The sequence below is a fragment of the Schistocerca piceifrons genome, chromosome 5, assembly GCF_021461385.2.
Source record: "Schistocerca piceifrons isolate TAMUIC-IGC-003096 chromosome 5, iqSchPice1.1, whole genome shotgun sequence".
Taxonomy (NCBI): domain Eukaryota; kingdom Metazoa; phylum Arthropoda; class Insecta; order Orthoptera; family Acrididae; genus Schistocerca; species Schistocerca piceifrons.
Genome location: NC_060142.1, coordinates 543,126,868 through 543,144,204, shown reverse-complemented (window position 1 = coordinate 543,144,204; position 17,337 = coordinate 543,126,868). Strand labels below are relative to the sequence as shown.

The 17,337-nt window shown below is 42.7% G+C and overlaps 1 protein-coding gene and 1 non-coding gene across 2 annotated transcripts in view; one reads left to right on the top strand and one right to left on the bottom strand.

The window, feature by feature from the left end:
• The window catches only part of LOC124799128, a 739,238-nt gene that overhangs the window by 698,638 nt on the left and 23,263 nt on the right, over positions 1 to 17,337 (top strand). The gene's annotated exons all lie outside the window — the stretch shown is intronic.
• Trnas-cga lies at positions 10,653 to 10,726 on the bottom strand. The gene has a single exon. It is a non-coding gene; the product is annotated as a tRNA-Ser (tRNA).

Below are 17,337 nucleotides of genomic sequence, written 5' to 3'. Positions count from 1 at the left end.
ACATGGGGTAATCCCTTTGCCTAAGAACACGACGTTGTGTTCCGTTGGCACTTGCACATCGACACACCGTTAGCGATTGTTCTAGGAGTGTAGGACGTGTACAAACGAGGATGATGATGATTATGATTATGATGATGATGATGATGATGATGATGATGATGTTGACGATGACGATGATGATGTTGGGTCTGCGGGACGCTCAACTGCGCGGTTACCAGCGCCCGTACAAATTTTCAATCTTCACTCAGTCCAATCTTGCCACTTTCATGGATGATGATGAAATAATGAGGACAACACAAACACCCAGTCTCCACGCGGAGAAAATTCACAACGCGGTTGGGAATCGAACCTGGGACCCCGTGATCCACCAACGATTAGTAGGGTCGTGTACTCTTCTCGGATCAGATTAGATTCAGTTTGAAAAGTGAGCCGGCCGTTGTGGCCGAGCGATTCTACGCGCTTCCGCCCGGAACCGCGCGACTGGTACGGTCGCAGGCTCGAATCCTGCGTCGATCATGGATGTATGTGATGTTCTTAGGTTAGTTAGGTTTAAGTAGTACTAAGTTCTAGGGGACTGATGACCACAGATGTTAAGACCCATAGTGCTCAGAGCCATTTGAACCGTTTTGAAAAGTGTCTCTGGACGTACCCTCATATAGAGAGAGGTTGAAACACGCAACGAACCTAGGAACATAGTCGAACATGGTCGATTTGCTGGTCCAGGTGTTGTCTTGTGGAACGGTGTAAGGTTGCATGAGCAATTTTGAACTCCAAATGTTCGAATGCGGCACATCCACCGGTCAACGCTGTTGTGCCGTTATATTCATTTCCCTTTGTGCATCTTTCCAGGGTCGTTGTCTGCCCAGATTTCAATTTTGTGGTAGACAACTGTATCTAAGAGCACAAGTGGAGGAGCTCTTGGAATGATAGGGTAATCGGTGAATTGATTGGTCTGCCGGTTCCCCCGATTTAAGTCCCACCGAACACGTGTTGGGCGCGACGGGGCGACGTGTACTGCAACACGTCCACATCTACTAAAGACCATCCAGCAATTCTCGACTGCGCCGGTGGAGGAATGCGTCACCTTACCTCAATAACTAATTACCAATCTTGTGGGCAGCATGGGAGCGCTTTTAAGACCCGTGTCCAGGGGACCATCATCAATCGCGGTAACTTCAGTGTAATCACTGTCTTTGAACAAAACTGTCATTTTCATTCGTCTCATTGCGTATTTCTTTCAGTTGACGTTTATACACTGCCGGCCATTAAAAATGCTACACCATGAAGAAATGCAGATAATAAACGAGTATTCATTGGACAAATATATTATACTAGAACTGACATGTGATTACATTTTCACGCAATTTGGGTGCATAGATCCTGAGAAATCAGTACCCAGAACAACCAACTCTGGCCTTAATAACGGCCTTGATACCCCTGGGCATTGAGTCAAACAGAGCTTGGATGGCGTGTACAGGTACAGCTGCACATGCAGCTTCAACACGATACCACAGTTCACCAAGAGTAGTGACTGGCGTATTGTGACGAGCCAGTTGCTCGGCCACCGTTGACCAGACGTTTTCAGTTGGTGAGACACCTGGAGAATGTGCTGGGCAGGGCAGCAGTCGAACATTTTCTGTATCCAGAAAGGCCCGTACAGGACCTGCAACGTGCGGTCGTGCATTATCCTGCTAAAATGTAGGGTTTCGCAGGGATCGAATGAAGGGTAGAGCCACGGGTCGTAACACATCTGAAATGTAACGTCCACTGTTCAAAGTGCCGTCAATGCGGACAAGAGGTGACCGAAACGTGTAACCAATGGCAGGGTGATACGACAGTATGGCGATGACGAATACGCGCTTCCAATGTGCGTTCACCGCGATGTCGCCAAACACGGATGCGATCATCATGATGCTGTAAACAGAACCTGAATTCATCCGAACAAATGACGTTTTGCCATTCGTGCACCCAGGTTCGTCGTTGAGTACACCATCGCAGGCGCTCCTGTCTGTGATGCAGCGTCAAGGGTAACTGCAGCCATGGTCTCCGAGCTGATAGTCCAAGTTGCTGCAAACGTCATCGAACTGTTCGTGCAGATGGTTGTTGTCTTGCAAACGTCCCCATCTGTTGACTCAGGGATCGAGACGTGGCTGCACGATCCGTTACAGTCATGCGAATAAGATGCCTGTCATCTCGACTACTAGTGATACGAGGCCGTTGGGATCAAGCACGGCGTTCCGTATTACCCTCCTGAACCCACCGATTCTATATTCTGCTAACAGTCATTGGATCTCGACCAACGCGAGCAGCAATGTCGCGGTATTATAAACCGCAATCTCGATAGGCTACAATCCGACCTTTATCAAAGTCGGATACGTGATGGTACGCATTTCTCCTCTTTAGGGCCGGCCGGTGCGGCCGTGCGGTTCTAAGCGCTTCAGTTTGGAACCGCGTGACCGCTACGGTCGCAGGTTCGAATGCTGCCTCGGGCATGTATGTGTGTGATGTCCTTAGGTTAGTTAGGTTTAAGTAGTTCTCAGTTCTAGGGGACTGATGACCTCAGCAGTTAAGTCCCAAAGTGCCCAGAGCCATTTGAACCATTTATTTTTCTCCTCTTTGCACGAGGCATCACAACAAAGTTTCACCAGGCAATGCCGGTCAACTGCTATTTGCTATGAGAAATCGGTTGGAAACTTTCCTCATGTCAGCACGTTGTAGGTGTCGCCACCGGCGCCAACCTTGTATGAATGCTCTGAAAAGTTAATCATTTGCATATCACAGCATCTTCTTCCTGTCGGTTAAATTTCGCATCTGTAGCATGTCATCTTCGCGGTGTTGCAATTTTAATGGCCATTAGTGTATTATCCTGTAGCAGATATTTCTATGTATGGTCCAAGTGTCATCGAGCTATGTTACTTGCCGTGACACCATGCGAAATATGACTGCCTTCCTTAAATTTTGTACACCATTTTACAATGCAACAGCAAAAGAGCGAGAAATTTCGCCACTTACAGACTGGAACCAGCAAGGGGCTGTAAATAACTCTTAGGTAAATATTCAAAAAGTTCGCCTCGGGCGTTCCACCTCAGTAGGTAGTGCCTCCCCTAAAGGCCCCTTCTTGCTGATGAAGTTGCCGCCTGGGGCCACGCCCACGTCGGAAGACGCGGCCGAGCCTGCTGGGACGGCGGCTCGCGTGCACCTGAACGCGCTAACTCTTACTTATAATTAGATTCCAATCACGCCGGCTCGCACGCTAGTTTGCTCTCGTAATAGACGTGGCGAGCGGCCAGCAACTGCGCCGGTGCTTCAGCACCGCGTGCTTCGGAGACGTTGCACTGAACAAACTAGTTGAATCATTACGGAAACTAGAACCAGGCACAGTGTACATCAAATCCTATACAAGTTTTTCAGTGTTTACGTAAGTTTCATTGGACAGATACGCGAGTTTATCACTGCTGTGAATTGACTGCTATTGAGGAGTGATTGTACCTCCAACGAATTTGTGTGAAACAAGGTATCCAGATTGACACATTCCGACTCGCATCTACTTTCCTAATTCCTTAAGTGGATAGCGAAAAGGGAATATAATAAACGAAGATCTGCACAGGACCTTCAAACACTAATTGACCAAAATGCGTCCCTGCTGCAACTGTCGTATTAAATATCTATATATACGAGGATTGACTCATCATCATCCAACCCAAACCGGTAAGGGTAGATACTTGAAATTTAGAGACGGTGTTGACCATAGGCATAGGCACCGTTTAAGAAAGCATTTTTCACATTCTATCCTTAAGAGAGTGAAATTGGGAAATAAAGAATTTTTCAAAATATGTCGCCATTAAGGCAATTTTGAAGCTAGAACTAAGACAACTGGTGTTTGGTTTCTCGAGCAGAACTGAAGACATACGTGTTTCCGCCCCTAAGGAGGTGGAATAGCAGGTGAAATATCTTTTTCAAAAAATTACATCATTACTAAAGTTTTTTAACCTACGTCTATGAAATTTGGTATTTGACTTCTCCATTAGAAACAAAAGAAATTCGTGTTTCAGTGTTTTTGGAAAATTCAGTAACTAAGAGGATTAGATAGGGGATAAAGGTTATTATACAAATAGTTCATTGTGACAGCATTTTCGTATTTGGCTTGTCTGGTAGAATATAAAACTTTCGGGTTTCAGTGTTTTTTGGAAATTCAACCCGCAAGGGGATAAAACAAAGCCTAACTGATTCATTGATATAGCATAGCCCAGCTCAAACCGCTAAGGACAGGAATTTCAAATTTGGAAAGGCTGTTCGTCTTATACACACGTCATATACTAAAGGACTGTTGGAAATTCGACCTCTAAGGGGGGTGAAGTGCCGGGTGAAAAAATTTTTTTGGAAATATATCACTCTTTAGGCAATTTTGAATCTAGAACTACGAAAATTGCTATTTCGTTTCTCGGTCAGAAAGAAAAAATTTGTGCTTCAGCATTTTTGGACTCTTCAATCGCTAAGGTGTGGTAAAACTGATTGGAAAATAAATCGTTATTAACGTACTGATAAGGCATTTTAAAGCTATGTCTGTGGAAAATTGGCGTTTGACTTGTCGGTTAAACATAAAGAATAGGTATTCCAGTATTTTTGGAAATTTAGTCACTAAGGGATATGAAGTATGGCATGAAGATGTTTCTGAATATATTTCGTTACCGCTATATCAAAACGTTTTTAAGCTAAGACTATGAAAATTGTTACTGGTCTTCTAAGGAAATATGTTAGTGCGTGAAAGCTTCTGTGAAAGTATTACCACAAGAACTCAAAAGGTAGGATTAACAAAGACCTCTAACTCCACCTACCAGAATCGCTTTTTGGTAGGAAGTACATTCGGAAAAACTGTGCCTATACACTGAAGAGACAAAGAAGCTGGTATAGCTGCCCAGCGAGCACGCAGAAGTGACGCAACACGGCGTGGCATGCACTTGACTAATGTCTGAAGTAGTGCTGTAGCGAACTGACACCATGAATCCTGCAAAGTCTTCAGCAGAGCAATTGGTCCACGGTTTGTGCTTCCCTACAGTTGTTAATAACAACAGAAGTCGCCATTTTTCGGTCTTCGTACATCAATGCATAGGCGATTGAGAGATCGCCTTGTTGGTGGCCAAGTGAGAGATTTTCAGATGGGGTCCTCAAAATCTGAGCTTCCCACATTTTCATTTTTGTTCCGGATCGAGTTGTTTACAAATTTATGTTTTTCCTGGACCTCAATCTCTGATAGCAGTTTTTGGTGCCATAGGCTTGGCGACTAGGATCGTTTTTTCTTCATTGCGAGCATCCTACCGACAGATATGTGGGAAGAACAGTGCCTGGCAGATGATATACCTCGGCAAGCGGTGTAGGGCACTGACACCCAGTAACAGTCCTGCGCGCTTCATTCAGTCAGTGCATTGTCAGCCTCTTAGGTACGCGCAGACATACAGACAAGGCATGTGTATTCTGCCACAGCATTACTAATAATGCCACTGTTCTTAAAATTAGTGTCTGAGAACTGCGTGTAGCACAGATCATCTTCTTTAGACAGTTAGTTGTTGCTTACTCTTCCAGTCTTGTATTACTGCAACACTGCTTGCAAATCAAGAAGCGGTCAAATGCAACATCTAATTATTGTGGCTTAGTGTAGGATCCAACTCTACTCCTCACTGTCAAACGCTATGTATGTCTATGTTTAAGACGGAAATCATATAGTTGAGTTGTAACTGGAATAGTTCGAAGTTGATTCATATTCTAATAACTATTCATCTTCTCTAAAGTGTATCAAGTCAAGTTCCACTTCTTCAAGGGACTCAGCCTAAGTTGCTAAACCCAGATCATAGGCGTAATGAAAACTTGTGGTGTACTCAGTAAGTGTTGGTAGCTAACATTGACGTTAAAAAAGAGTAGGGACCAATACGCTTTCTCATGGTAACCAAATTTGCAGACATCGTCATTGACAGTGTTTTCGCTCCTGGAAGTCTATGCACATCTGCATTTCCAGTAATGAAAACATAGTCCTTGCATGCGAACCACGCTTGTAATTCGAGCATTCAGCTGGAATGATATGTGTGCAGAAGAGCTATAAACACACGAAAACAAAATTTATTGTGAAACTACCAAAGTAAAAATGGAATAGAATGTTATTATCTATGGTTTCTGCATATATGGTGTTACAATAAAAATTACATTCCGTAAAACTGAATTTAAAACTTTGATGGAACATCATTAATCGGATTATTAAGCTGAAATGTACCTCACAAGTAAGAAATATATTTCATATTGTTCTTGGAATGCTACTCAGTTTCACTACTCCCATGATTTATTTTGTCTTTTATTTGGCATAAAGACGAGAGAATACAGTACAACCTGGTGTTAATTCATTTAATACTTATGACACTCGTCATCATCATCATTTCCTTGTGCCTTTGTCCCACTGCAACACAGGGTCGGCCTTGTTACTATCGATTTGGCGTTGTTAGTGTCAGAGGGTGGCCGGATGCCCTGCCTGTTCATTATTCTGTATCAGAACCAACTTTTACTACTTCAAAGCGTAAGGTATAGAAAATAAAGAGTTTTCATTCGGAATCAATCCATCAGATGTCCATTGAGCAATTCGATCCGATCGTTGATTGGCAAAACCAGAGGTGAATTGAACACGTCCATCGATCCCATCCGTTCTTGTTGTGGGTGATGAGGTATGATCGCCACGCTTACACGAGTTCATTCTGCTCCCCTTCCCCACGTTGAAGCTGTGCGAAATCGGTGGAACGAATTAGTAACCCATGGTTTGGCTGAGCTGATGATCCTTCTGGGGGATGAGGGAGCTAACGGAAACCCAGTTACATTCAGGGCTAGTAAATATATTTAAGTGTGGTTTTCACTGAGAGATAGCACTCAATTTGGCAATTTTTTCTGAATGAAAGGAAGTTGTCTAGGAGACACCGACGACTCCCAGAGAGATGAAATACCAAACAAGATGAGGCTGTGCTGCAGAACTCCAGATGAAATTCAATATGGTCTGTTCGAAATCGCTTTACTATATGTATCAGTTTTCTAGTTAAACATTTTGAGCACTTTATAACCCTACCACTACTATTGTAATTTAGTATGCCTTTACCTAAATAACAGAAAACTCTGTCTCTATGTTGCCACGTATAACCCTCTTACTAAAATTTAGTTTAGTTTCCAAATAAAGTACACTATGGGGGGACAGTCTTGTTAATAGGAAAAGCTAATCAATAGAGTTACCCTTTTTTTAGGATTTGACTGTGTTGTGTCTAATGGTTAAGAAAATCAGGCTATGCAATTCTTTTACTTAAGGTATTAGCCAGTGGTTAGAAAGAAACCCACTATTAATAGTATTATACTGAAGCTAGGAAAACTTAGTTCCCAGTTCATTTAATGGTTTAAAACATGCACTAAAGCTCTCCAACCTACCCGGGAAACTAAACAGCGAAGTATTGGAAAAGCAGAAGTATGAATTTTTCCTGCTTTCTTGCTACTGTTTAAGTTGTTTCTTCCAATTAATATTACTCCACGTAAACATTGTTGGTGCAGACACTGGAATTTCTTTTGACTACTACACCCTTATACATTACGTTTTCAAAAGAGAAAATTCCCAATAGATAATATTCAGGAAGCTAAAAAAAGAAATTGCCGGGAGGGACCTTTAGAAAAGCACTTTCCATAATCAACGAACTTAAATACTCAAATACTTAGATACTTTTAATACTGAACATTTCACTTCTACTATAACACTCTGCAATAGTTAAGAAAACTTTCTCATTATTTACACAAAAACAATTTAAATGGTGCCTCTTAATACTAACTTGGTGCTTCTTGATATTAACTTGGTGCTTCATAAGTCTGTGAAACTGGAGATTCGCATTAGTCAAACACCAGGAAGGAACCCTATATAGATGTATGATTAGGATGAAATAACAGGGGAACCAGTTTCTTTAAAGTTCAAGAATTATTATTCACAGTTTAAGTTAATGGTTCACGCTGTACAAAAGTAGAACTCAAAAATCATATCTGGTGGCCGTAGGCTTGAGAGTGGCGAACAATTATAGCAGCTACACTCCCACAGTACGGCCTGCAAGTATCTTGCTGTTTGGGCTCAATTTCTCCTCTTGGAGTCGTTCAATTTTACATACAATAGCCCAACAACTCGCAACTATGCCGTAAGCCGCTTGCAGTCTTCATCCGAGGCATTTTTGTGCAAATTTGCTGGCAAAGCTCCTCCTGCTCCACAAGGTAGTTGCCTTAATCACTGCTGCCAACAGACTGTGTGACTTATTCCCCGCGCTTGCGCCATTTCGCCCTTGTCGTCTTTTCCACTCCCCAGAGACACTTCCGTTTCAAACAAAAGCATATTGGCTTTTACATAACACCTATTTCTTGCATTGTTCCTAAGCGTGACCATTTCTTAGAATTGTCAAAATGGTTCAAATGGCTCTGAGCACTATGGCACTTAACATCTGAGGTCATCAGTCCCCTAGAACTTAGAACTACTTAAACCTAACTAACCTAAGGACATCACACACATCCATACCCCAGGCAGGATTCGAACCTGCGACCGTAGCGGTCACGCGGTTCCAGACTGAAGCGCCTAGAAACGCACGGCCACACCGGCCGGCTAGAATTGTCAAATTTACATCAAAATGAATAGTTTATATACACAAATATTTTTAAATACGAATGCCGTCAGAAAATTATTTAACGTAATAAACATTTTACGTATTATTTACATACATTACTCACATACAATGCAAAGAACGTCAACTTCCAGTATAGTACACTTTACATACACAGAAAATATAGTACTAATGTGAGAATATTTTAAAGCAAAAAAATTATAAATATTCAGATGAGCCATAAAAAAATAGTGTTATATCTTCATGTGATAATCATAACAATAAGCACACGAATCGTATCTGAGTTACGTGTTTGCCCACCTTTGGTATAGCAGGGCAGATTTTTATAAGATCCGTCTTCCTGACGGAGGAACGGTGGTTTGTTGCGGCGCTATTAACTTGTTACCGTTTTTGATAAAGTTCCGAAAAAGTGACATTGCTGAAGTTCTCCTTGATAGTTCTGTCCAATACCATGGAAATTAGTTCCATTAAGAAAAGTTTGTGTTATAATTCGGTAGCTATAAGCATTAAAACTTACCTGTGTACGCCTGAAAACTTGCCACTTTTTCCGCTGTAATTTAACGAAAATCTGCCCACGTTTTGGATGTGTTCGAGAAAGCCGATGGTGGACGCCACATCTTGTGTAATGAACAAAATTTCTTTCCCACTGCATTTTATCGTCTGTTGCCAGATTTAGAACATTTTTTCCAGTAAAATCTGTGAACTGAAGCAGTCCCGTTACTGGAGCAGAGAGCAGAGAACTTTATTGGAGCCACATGCAGTGGGAACTTTCGCCTTTATATATGTAATTTTTTCTTACTTCATATTGTTGATGTAGAGAACGTCTTTTTACGTGTAAGGTTACTGTGATGTATCGATAGCCATGAAGGATTCTATCAACCTCTTGGCTTTTCCTCTTCGGACACACACACACACACAAAGGGATTGTGACGCTCTTGGCTCTCTTTTTTCGCTGCTCCTCTATGGCGCTAACGAGCGGTACTCGAGCGGCAAAAATCGCCGGCTCTTGTGCTTTTAATTATCTGCCTAGAGCCGGTCGACTGCACGTGCTCCTCGCTTCTGCCGTGCTCGGGCGACTGAATTAACGTCAGCGGGGGCCAAATGTAAGCGAGTGGCATTGGGCCAGATATAGGATAAATTGTTACCGCGTCTCTCTCTCTCTCTCTCTCTCTCTCTCTCTCTCTCTGTGTGTGTGTGTGTGTGTGTGTGTGTGTGTGTGTATGTGGAAGGGTAGGAGGGAAGAAAGGTTCGCGCCTTTAACAGCTCTGAGCGATAAAGTTGTCCGAAAACACGAGGGAGGGAACGACACGGAGAGGGCCAGCTACGGCTGCGGAAGAAGGGATTATGCGAGAGCACAGCACAGCACGGCACGGATCAGTAGGCTTCGTCCCCATGTCCTGGCCCCGTGCCATGCCACGTCATCACCTCGCACGGACTCCACATCTCCCTCTCAATAGTTCCTTCGTACCGACATTCATGTGTGGAACGTGGAGTTAGGAACACGGTGTGCAACACAATCTGTAGACGAAGTTCCTACCACTATTCATGCCTCTGGTAGATGAGCCTTTTCAAACCTGTGTGTAATGAAGCCTGCCGCTGTGGCCGAGCGGTTCTAGGCTCGTCACGTTTGTAACGGCGTGACCGCTACGGTCGCAGGTTCGAATCCCGCTTCGGGCATGGATGTGTGTGGTGTCCTTAGGTTAGTTAGGTTTAAGTTGTTCTAAGTCTAGCGGACTGAAGACCTCAGATGTTAAGTCCCATAGTGATGAGAGTCATTTGAACCATATTTGTGTAATGAAACGTAGCTCCTACTCCGAGATAGATCCATAACAGCACATTACAATAGTGAAATTAATCACTTTGTAATTAATTGAAGCGATCGGTCTAGACATATCAACACCCCAGTCACTAAAGTGTTCAGAATGAGATTTTCACTCTGCAGCGGAGTGTGCGCTGATATGAAACTTCCTGGCAGATTAAAACTGTGTGCCCGACCGAGACTCGAACTCGGGACCTTTGCCTTTCGGGGGCAAGTGCTCTACCACTGAGCTACCGAAGCACAACTCACGCCCGGTACTCACAGCTTTGCCCGCGAAAGGCAAAGGTCCCGAGTTCGAGTCTCGGTCGGGCACACAGTTTTAATCTGCCAGGAAGTTTCATATCAGCTCACACTCCGCTGCATAGTGAAAATCTCATTCTGGAAACATCCCCCAGGCTGTGGCTAAGCCATGTCTCCGCAATATCCTTTCTTTCAGGAGTGCTAGTTCTGCAAGGTTCGCAGGAGAGCTTCTGTAAAATTTGGAAGGTAGGAGACGAGGTACTGGCAGAAGTAAAGCTGTCAGTACCGGGCGTGAGTCGTGCTTCGGTAGCTCAGTTGGTAGAGCACTTGCCCGCGAAAGGCAAAGGTCCCGAGTTCGAGTCTCGGTCGGGCACACAGTTTTAATCTGCCAGGAAGTTTCACTAAAGTGTTAATATTCAATTATCCTTCTGTTTACTTACGTAATTATAGTCAGTTGTGTCAAACGTCAACATCAACTCAGATGCTGGAGAAGGAAAATGTCTAAAGATGAGACATTAAACCTCAAAACGTGTAGCACAAAATTAATGCGATGTATTGTGGCTGGTTACGGATCTTCATTGCTATTTTTATCCTACGGACTTTCAAAAATGTTTTGACTCAGGATCACAATGAAGCCTACTAAAGGAAGGATGTCGCTTGTATGAAGTCTTCACGGGTTGTCAGCCGAGTAGCGTCGTCGTCTTGTAGCAACGTTTCGATGGAATGCGTCTCCATCATCTTCAAGCGAAGATGGGCTCTAAATTCATTCATTCAGAGCTATGAGCACTTGTTCATCTTTGCTACTTTGAAACACAACTCTTCTAATGACCAAGTGCTCGTAACACTAAAGTGTTGCTACGAGACGACGACGCTACTCGGCTGACAGCGCGTGAAGACTTCATATATGAAATTCGCCGAGAAAGACTGCCCTCACATATAAGGATGTTGCTGTTAGATATTTAGTCAGCCTTTCCAATGGACTGACAACTTTTGAAATACAAAAGGAACCACCTTACCCTCAATGAAGAGTTATAATATACAAACACAAAAAAACTGGACTTCCCGTGAAAAAGTAATATAAACATTACAATTCATGTAACACACTGATGTCTGAGAGTCCAAAATATTATTATAGCCATAGATTTTTGAAGATGGTGTTGTTACCTATACGGAATTTTAATCTGATTGTAATATCCAGTTACACATTAGCAACATATCTGTCTGTGGTGGTAATACTGGAAACCAACGTCCAGTCTAGAACAAAGTAAATCTCTACACTTAACGAAAGGTTTGTTTGGGTGCGTTATTCTCGACTGGCGAATAGTCGTTTATATAGTACAGATACCTTTAACCTACCCTATACAGGGTGTATCATAATTAATGGCGTAAACGCATACAGTTGAAAGTACACGAAAGTAGAAGCAAAAAAGTCTCAGTAAACATAGGGTCGAAAATGCATACATTAAGAGCTACGAGCATCCTCGATACTGTGAAACATATCTCTTCTACTGCAAGTTCTTTGCTTTCTATATTTTGGGAACTGGTAGTATGGACCAAACGAAGAAAAAATATCCAATAAACAAGTTCCTTAAAAGCTATGAGCACTTGTTCATCTTTGCTAATTTGAAACACAACTCTTCTAATGATCAAGCTCGTAACTTTTAAGGTGTGCATTTTAGAGCACAAATTTGCTGGACATTTTTTTCTTATTTCGGTCCATACTACCACTATCCAAAATATGGAAAGCAAAGAACTTGCAATAGAAGAGATTTGTTTCTCAGTATCGAAGATGAAAAATTGCTCGCAACTCTTAAGGTATGCATTTTTGACCCTATGTTTACTGAGACTTTTTTGCTTTCAACTGTATGCGTTTACTCCATTAATTACAATACACCCTGTATAAAGGAAGAAGTAAAAATACGTTCACTTGCAGTTCAATCAAATTCGATTTATTGGTAGGACATTTGGAACCTGTTTTGATAGCAATACAATTATTCTGTTAATAACTGAGTTTAGTAACTGTTGACATAAAGTTTGCAGGAGATACAGCCACCGAAAAATAAACTGCCAAATGGTTTATTCAGTCCAGGACACAATGAGATAATTTCAGACTCCAGTTTGACCATCCACTGTTGTGGGTATATGTTGCAGCTATTATCATGAAAAATCATTCAGTGTTCATAGTGTATCACCACATTAGGCGGTGGAAAAATTTGATCAGAACTAATAATGTGAAGTTATATTCTTGTGATTTACACCGAATAAATATTTATTCATAACTGAATATTGCGCTAGTGGTTGAGATCCTTACAATGTCAGAACAAGAAGGGACATCGAGCGTGTATGAAGAAGGGCAGCTTGAATAAATGAAAAAATTACTGGTTCAAATTTTGTAACAACAAATGCTAAATCATTTTAATTGGTAGGCGTTGAAATACAGTCGTCTTATACCCCATGAAAAGCTGAAAGCTGCTTATAAAATTCCAAGCACTCTATTTTATGGCAGAAAATAGGAATATTCTTCGTCTCCTCAATTGGAAACGGCACGGATAACATCTAGCACAGGAGCACATGCAACTTTTCGTGCTACGCGCAGCAAATTGAACGGAAAGAAATATTAACATGTGGTACAAGAAGAACTTTCAGCGTACGATTTTGTCATCTTGTTTTCATTGATTACAGATTTCGGTTACCGATACACAATTTTGTTTTTGTATACAGTATGAAGTATCCTCTTCCATACAGTGATTCTTAAGGTATAATTGTGTATGTTGGTGAAGACTAATATTTCACCGAGTAGTCTTCATACCAATACGTGCATTAAAACTGGCCCATTGCACTTAAGAGAGAGACTCTCCCAAGAATAAAAATGTTTCCCACAATCCAACCAAAATATCCTGAGCTGACATAAAAGTAGATATGGCGAGTAAATTAATTCTTCGAAAAAAAAAACAGAGAGTCCTGTTATATTGTGTTTCTGTAGTGGTGCCAAGCATGAAGGACACAAGGAAATGTCTATATAGTTAGGAATCTTCAGACGGACTGCACCAGTTGAATAAATGAAAGTATTACTGTCATGATGCAATGGATCTTCTATAAAAAGTGGTCCACGTCACGGGAGAAGTTTCGTCAGCCAAAATAGACGCATAATTTCCGACAGCGAACCAACCTTGCAATATGATGTGACGACTGAATGACTGAAATTTAACTGCTCTCATCAAGGCAGACGCCATCACCTTACAAATTTCCCTGTGATTCTCAGGCTGGTTGGGTTATGCTGGCGATGAGAATGCCTTAACTTGGTATGTTGCTAGCAATATCATCAGCATTAGCATCAGCATCAGCATTGGCATTAGCATCAGCTTTAGCACTAGCATTACATCTTGGGAAGCTGCAGCCCGCTGATTAGGAAAAGGCAAACGATTATACTAATATATCTTTATATGTTGTTCGCTTTATTGGTATCTACTATAAAAGAATTTTGCAACTTTTTTTTTTTTTTTTGCCAGGTTAATATTTCATTCCAGTGACATTTCATCTCTATCTACTTGTACATTCAACGTCGATAATTTTTAGGAAATTATGTAGTAATCATATTTGATTCATTTCTTGTTGCCGATACCCTAAGAAATCGGTCACATTGGTTACAGACTCAACGAGGCTGGCACCAACTACTTTCCCTCCCTGTGTAATCTGGCATCATTCTCGTGCAATGCTTATACATTGTCTTTAGCGATACATGCGATATATATATATGCCTAAATCTTATGTGTGACACATACCTGATGGAATTAGAAGAACAATATAACAACAGCTTCATATTTTAAGTGTACGAACGATGTCTCTTTAAATTATTCAAATGGACTGATTCTCATCAATTTTCATTAGGCTTTTCTTCCTGAAGGTGGGACGTTATTATACTTGAGTTTGCAATGGGCTCCAGCATCATGTACAAACAAACAAAGGCCATCGATGTTGAAACGTTCGCCGTTTGCCAACTACAGTCCACGTAAGGTTTTGCATATGTGCCCAGTCACCCTTTCCATAAATTGTTAGTTGAAGCGATTTTCACTCTTAAACAGACACTTTCGAGTGTTAATTTCACGAGAGATTCGCAACATTCGTAATACGAAAAATGGAAATATCGAAGTAATAGGGAAGGAAATAATTATTCAAAACCTTTCGAACTGTATAAAAATTGCAATTAGAAGCAGACACAAAATAAAAATTTGTCGGCTGCTACACCCAATACTTTTTTCTGTTAAGACGTTGCTGACGAATTCAATAGGCACGGTGAAAATAGCTTTACTTGTTCAAGGAGTAGTATAGGATATCACCTACACCCAGTAAACGTAATGTAAATGCGCCTACAAAGTATTCCAAAGTTGTAAGACTGTTTCCAGTGCGTCACATATCACTGAGGGGGAAAAGAAAGAGCGCCGCACAACCGAAAAATAATCCGGGAAACAGGTAGATGTGATTTACATGTACAGGCAAACAAGTAATTACTATTTCAGAATAATTGGCTCATTTATTCGTTCGAGAGAAAGAGTTTCACAATTTGGGCTAGTCAGTAACGCATTGGTCCACATCTGGTCCTTGTGCAAACAGTCATTCAGCTTGGCATTGACTGACAACGTTGCTGGATGTTATCCTGAGGGATATCGTGCCAGATTCTGTCCAATTGGTGCCTTAGATTCTCAAAAACCCATTTCGTTGAACCCTGCCCACAATGCTCCAAACGTCCTCAATTGAGGAGCGATGTGACAACCTTGCTGTACAAGGTAGGATTTAGCTAGCACGAAGATATGTAGCACAAACTCTCGCTGTTCACGAGCAGGCATTAGGTTGACGTGAAGGACAACAAAACGAGACGTAGAGTATCGCCGACATACCGCTAAGCTGTAAGGTTGCCGCTGATGACAACCAAAGGGGTCGTGCTGAGAAATGGAATGGCACCTCAGACCATCACTCCTCGTATCCCGTCGTTGTCTAAGGCGCCTACAAATGTGATTCCAGGCCGAATGCGGCCGACGCCACTGCAAGTGGACTTGTTAGCGTTCAGAAGTCAATGGTAGTCTAGAGGCGTTGTGAGCTCAGCCCCCTTTCTGTGAGCCGCCTATTAATGATCCTTGTGGGCACTGAAACCACAATTGCACTTCGGATCAATGATAATGATGAACCTGGCGCTCGGAGTGCCTCTGCGCTCGGTACTCATGTTCTACCTTCTCTCTAGGTCAACCACTTCCTTCTTCACGCCCGCAGCTCGTGATCTCGCGGTCGCGTTCTCGCTTCCCGGGCACATGATCCTGGGTTCGATTCCCGGCGGGGTTGGGAACTTTCACCTGCCTCAAGATGACTGGGTGTTTGTGTTGTCCTTATCATTTCATCATCATTCATGAATGTGACGAGTTTGGACTGAGCAAGGTTGGGAATTTGTACGGGCGCTGATAACCGCGCAGTTGTGCGCCCCATAAACCAGACATCATCATCATCCTTCTTCTCGCCATGGTTCATCAGTTCTCAACAAGATCGTCCAACAATGGCACTGCATTATTTCAATGTCAAGCGATTCCCCGATTGCTCCAACTAGACTATTTAAGTCCAACTATAGATCCTCTCTCAAATGCCGACATCTGGAGACACACTGATCAGACAGAACATCATAACTATCGACCTACTATCGATACAAAACCCGTCCAGGCGATAGCAGCGCCACCTGGCAGTGAATGGCTGCCAGTCAGACACACGCACGTTGCGTGTAATATCCGTGTGTAGAATTGGGAAGGCGCAATAACTGAGTTTGACAGAGGCAGATTATTATGGCCTGGAGGCTCGACACGAGCATTCCCGAAACCGCATGATTTGATGGATGTTCCAGGAGTATCTTCAGTACATAGCGAAACCAGGTGAAACCAAGTCCAGATGTCTTGGGATTGGGCGGCTACCTCTCATTACAGATGTCGGACGTTGCAAGCTGGGCAGGTTGGTAAAATGTCAGAGGCGGCGGGCTGTGGTGGAACTAACATCACACATTCTTGCTGGTCAGAGTTCAAGAGTGTCTGAGAAAGAGCACCAAATAATCATAATGATGGGCCTCAGCAGCAGACGATCCATGCATGTGTCATTGTTAACACCACAATATCGGCAACTAGGACTGGAATGAGCACGTCATCATCGGCACTGAACGTCGACGCAGTACAGAGCCTTGCACGCTCTGATTGATCGTGATACCTTCTTCATCACGCTGGTGGGAGGGCGCGAATCAGTTGTGTTCCAGGGCCACAGCTCTTTGTCAGCTGTCCTGCCAGACGGAGACAAGCTGGGGGCGGGTCCATTATGTTCTGTGGAACATTCACATAGGCATCCATGGGTCCAGTGGAGCTCGTGTAAGGCACCATGACAGCCAAGAAGTTTCGTACTTTGTTTGCAGACCCTTTACACCCCCTCATGTTTCCCTATGGCAGTGGCATTTTTCAACAAAGCAATGTGCCATGTCGCAAAGCCAATAGTGTGATGGAGAGGTTCAAGGAACAAAATGGCTAGTCCAATTGATGGGCTGGGCCCCCAGCTCCCCAGATCTGAACCCCATCGAACGCATCTGGGGTGTGA